The sequence below is a fragment of the Sturnira hondurensis genome, unplaced genomic scaffold, assembly GCF_014824575.4.
Source record: "Sturnira hondurensis isolate 20B ecotype Veracruz unplaced genomic scaffold, ASM1482457v3 Scaffold0009178, whole genome shotgun sequence".
Lineage (NCBI taxonomy): Eukaryota > Metazoa > Chordata > Mammalia > Chiroptera > Phyllostomidae > Sturnira > Sturnira hondurensis.
In genome coordinates, this window is record NW_028081809.1 from 1309107 (window position 1) to 1314458 (window position 5352).

The 5352-nt window shown below is 39.0% G+C and overlaps 1 pseudogene; it reads left to right on the forward strand.

The window, feature by feature from the left end:
- The first annotated feature begins 4826 nt into the window (after nucleotides 1-4826).
- Nucleotides 4827-5352, forward strand: LOC118994185 (ubiquitin-60S ribosomal protein L40-like; annotated as a pseudogene).

Sequence of the window (5352 nt, forward strand, 5' to 3'; positions counted from 1 at the left end):
CAAAGGGGAGGAGGGTTAGTTGACAAAAAAGTAAAGAGATTAAATGAAAAAGAAAAAATAGATATACGTAAACACATAGATGCAGACAATAGTATGGTGATAGCCAGAGGGAAAGGGCAGCAGGGGGAGGTGGAAGAGGGCAAAGGAAGGACAAATGGAGACAGAAAGAGACTTTCCTTTAGGCAATGGGCACATGATGCAGTGTGCAGATAATGTTTTGTTCAACTGTACACTAAAACTTGTATGGTTTTGTTAACAAATGTTGCTCCAATAAACTCAATAAAACACAATAATACTGTCCTGTATATTTTAAAGTTGCTAAGAAAGTAGATCTAAAATTTCTGAGCATAATAAAAACATTTGTGTTTTTATTAATAATGTTAATAAAAACACTATATATGGAGATTGATGTTCACTAACCTTTTGGTGGTGATATCTTACAATATATGAGATCTTTCCAGAAGGTATCCAGCGATGTAATGTGAAAAATAGAGACATTTCTTGAAGAAGATACAAAATACAAGAAACACTGTACATAGGACAATAACACCTCAGTCCCCTTCCAAGTAGGTAACTTGGGACCTCACACAATTCTCCCAGTCACCATCAGTTACCCCATAGTAGTTTTCTGACTCTCGTCAATAGTCTGAAATCTCTCGTCTTTCAAAGGTGATTTCAGTTTGGAGAAAGGCCAGAAGTCATTGCATTCCAAATCTGGGCTGTAGTGGGGATGAGTCACCTGGGTGATTTGATGTTGTACCAAAAAACTCAGCATGAGACGTAATACATGAGCGGGCATGTTGTGACAAAGCTGCCAATCAACAGTTGCCCATAGCTGTGGCCTTCTGAATTATCCAAACAATTTCCATGGAGAAATGTTCAAGCTTAATGCAAAATTTAATGCAGACTTGTTGCTCTACTCGCTTAGTCATTCTGAATGCAATGGCCACACAGTACACGTGCTCCCTCAACAGCGTCTACCACCCCCACTGACTAGTACAGTGAAGTCATCATTGTTCACACATGTGCATTCTAGTTCACTCTCCTTGGCTTCCAGGATATGTCAATGTCCTGTAAACCATTCTCGTTATTTTAATAATGGTCTGACTTTTCCCAGACAGACCTCATATACATAGAACAAATCATTTTGTTGTATACCTAAAACTATTACAGTTATATCTCAATTAAAAAAATAGACATCACCTCCAGATGTCAAAACAAACAAAGAATCATTCCTTACTAGAAGGAGCTAAGGGACTGTAGGAGAATGGCTGACTCCAGATTTGGTGCAAGGAAAGAATCAGGTGAGCCTGGAACCACATAACATGGCAGAAAAAGGTTGTGTGCAAAAGAAAGGATGGAGGAGCTAGTGTGCTTGGCCTTCACTTCCTACATTTCATCACAATAAAATGATGGAGATAACATTCCCAGTATAGATATCTAACAAAGGACTTGTATCAAGAATATATAAAGAACTTCCGCAAGTGAATAAGACCAATTTTGTGCTTCCCAGATAAGGTCAAATTCAAGGAGTTCATCATCACCAAGCCCTTATTATATGAAATGCTAAAGGGACTTATCTAAGAAAAAGAAGATAAAAAATATGAACAGTGAAAGGACAGCAAACTCACAGTTATTAACAACCACACCTAAAACAAAAGCAAACTAAGAGGACACCTAGATCGGGAGTGGAACCAGGAGTGGAACCTAGATCGGGAGGGCAGGAATACCATGGGAAATACAGAATCTAAAGAACTTGTGACACATGGACATGAACAAAATGGGGGAAATGGTGAGGGAGGGGTGTGCATGGTGGAGGGGAGTGAAGGGAGGGAAATGGGACAACTATAATGGCATAATCAATAAAATATATTTTTTTAAAAAGGGAAAAAATAAAAATTAAAAAAATGAATAAAAGACTTGAATAGTCACTTTTAAAAAGTAGGTATACAAATGTCCAAGAAGCACTTGAAAAAGTGACCCATATCATTAATTCTCAGAAAAATTGAAAGTTAAAACCATACAAGAGACCACTGCACATAAACCAGATAGTTAAAATTTAAAAGGCTAAAATTACAAAGCGTTGACAAACTAGAACTCTGATGCTTTGCTGATAGAGATGTTGAAAACCACTTGACGTTATCTGATGCATGCAAGATGGTTCAGTCACACAAAATATGGAGCAAGGAAGCCAGATAGAAAAGAATGTTACACACTATATGATTTTATTTAAATGATGACCAAGAACAGGTAAAACTAGTCAAGGATGACAAAAAACAAAGCAGTGATTACTAGAGGACAGGGAGATGAGAAGTGGGGAGGACGAGGTGGGGGGTGGATTGCCCGGAGGGCAGGTAGAAACAGAAAGCTCTTCTTTTCATAAAAATGCCAACCACCAAATGTAGAAGGAACAGCAGAACTTAGAAAACACCATTTTGTAAGTACTAATGCAATAATTATTCAAGCGAGGATCATCAGAGGAGTCCAAAAACACTAGATGAAAGGCTGTCGGAGAACAAAATATTTATAGATTACTTATTAAGTCCAAAGGAGAGATTGTTAATTATGAGGAAATTTGGACAACATGTGAACAAAACAAGCAAACTCAGCTTTAGGAAAAACAAGACAAGTGGGCATCTTGAGTCTCTTGCATGTGACTTAACCAAAACTACACATCTCTATATAGATTTATTGCCAAAAATGCTTAATCTACATCTAAACATAAGAAAATAGTTAGAAAAGAGGCCTGGACTCCTTAAATGTTAATGTCATAAAGACAAAAAGAGGTGGAAAAATCATCTTAGACTAAAGGAGACTTAAGAGATAGGATGAACAAATGCAATGTGTAGCCACTGATTGGAAACTGGACAGTGGAGCTGGAAGTAACACTTAGGGATCACTGCAGATAAATTAAAATTGAGCATATGTTAGATAATATTATTGTAGAAATCTTAGATTTCTTGGGTTGAATAACTTGAAGAATGTACTTGCTCATAAAAGATACATGCTGATACATATTCTTATAAGATATATGACATTACAAATGAAAATCATGATGTTGGCAATTTAGTTTCTAAATAGTTCAGAAAGGAGAACATACATAGACAAAGATAAAGAAAATTTTATAGAAGGAAAAGGAAGGGAGGGAGGGAAGAAAGGGCCTCAGCTCTCTTCTAGTTATATTAATAATTGCGGCAAATGGTTTCATTGTGAAAACAATTGGGTTAATAAAATGTTGCATTTCTGAAAACAAATGAAACCAAAATTTCCTGCTTTACATGCCAACCTTAACAACCTGGGACTTCGGGATCCAAAAGTTACTTAAAGCCAGAAGACTGGGAGCAACTGGAGACGGGCAGTGGTGAAGTAGATCTAGGGCACCATGCGTGATGGAGACCTTCAGTGACACAGAAGGTACAAAGGCTAACCACCAAAAATGGGAGCACACAGGGATACTTACACATCTATCACTGCCCATAATGGGGAGGTTTTCTTCTAGTAAATCGTAATCATACACCTGTCCCCAGGAAGGGTTGGCATTTGAAGTATCATTTCCTGCATGGTTCATGAAATCTTAGTTCCAAACATGAATTTATTCAGTTCTTCTTTGGAGAAACACCCACAACACAAGTCTTTCATAGTAAGATCAGAAATATTTAGGCTCACAAAGCATCATCATGAAGTCATAGAAAAACTCAGCCAGGCGAAAGTATAACAATATCCTTAAAGGGCTGAGAGAAAAATAACAGGCACCATAGACCTTTATACACAATGAAAATACACATTAAGAACTGGGGCAAGAATAAAGACATTGTTCAACAAAAAACTAAGTCTTATGGGTTCTGCTTCTCTCTGGAAACCCTGACTAATATAGAATTTGGTACCAAGAGTAATTCTAGAAAAAGAATTTTAAGGGTGAGTTTTCCAAGTTGGTTCTGTGAGTTCTAATTGGCTATCTGATTAGATTTAAAGATGCTGATGACTATCTCCAGTAGTAAAAAGAGCACTAAGAGTCCACTGAGTGCCTGGCAAAGGAGATACACAAAATACCTGCATTGGATTCTTCTCTAATCAACCTCTTAGAGAAGCAAGGCACTGGAAGAAACATTTTTGGAAAACTAACTGTAGTGTAAGTGCCTAACATTAAGCTTTTTGATTATCATGTAGTGCCTGACATTAGGCTTTTGATTGCCAAGGCATCCATCTCTAATAAACACACAGCCAGCTACACAGAAAAAGATACAGGCCACCACAACCATAGAGTTCCCTTTTAGAGAACCCTGGGTAACCTAGATAACTGACTGTTTCAGTGAGTCTGGTTTCCCCTTCCTACACCGTAATTCTGGCTCTTATGTTTTTAATTTGCCAAGAACAAGTGAAGTTGTGAAAACCTAGGCACTCCACCCTTGGTCCCCTCTAAAGGCTAGCCCCAGGTCCACACTCTTCCTCTCTCTCTACCCATGAACTTGCTATATGGCCCTTGAGTGTGCCAGGTAGCCTTCAGGATTTGTACGTAATAATGTTTTTTTAAGTCCCGTGATAGCTGGTGCTGAGGTCCTGAAATCATAGTAAGAATCACAAAGGCTTTTCCAGCCACAACATCGGTTCCAGTCAGGGAAGTGTCCAGCATTTCTAGCCCATACATTATTATCATAAGCTGAGACCAACACAAAACACCAGTGAATGTAATAATATTGGCTGGTTACTCCTAATGTTGCTGGACTAAGTGTTAAAAAAAAGGGATAAACTCAGAGGTTCAAATTCTCAAGTGCACATGGAACATTCTCTAGGATGCATCAGATGTTATGTCACAAAACAAGTCTTAACAAATATAAGAAGATTGAAATCACACTACGTATGTCTTCAACAAGATGGTGGAGCAGCCTCCCCAGCAGATCTTTGTGAAGATCCTCACTGGCAAGACCATCACCCTCAGGGTTCAGCCAAGTGACACCAGTGAGACCATCAAAGCTAAAACATAAGACAAGAAAGACATCCTGCCTGATCAGCAGCAGCTGATTTTTGTAAGCAAACAGCTGGAGGATGGCTACACTCTCTCAGGCTACAACATTCAGAGAGTCCACCCGGCACTTGGTGTTTTGTCTGCAGGGTAGCATCATTGAGCCCTCCCTCTGCCAGCTCACCTAGAAGTACAAGTGTGACAAGATGATCTGCTACAAGTGTTACTCCTGCTGCTGTCAACTCCCACAAGAAGAAGTGTGGCCACACCAACAACATGTGCTCCAAGGAGAAGGTTAAATAAGGCCTCTCCACCACCTCCCTGACCCACAAGGCAGCCTTCTGCCTCAACCTCATGGCCCTGGGACCTCAATAAAGTTTCCCTTTCATTGT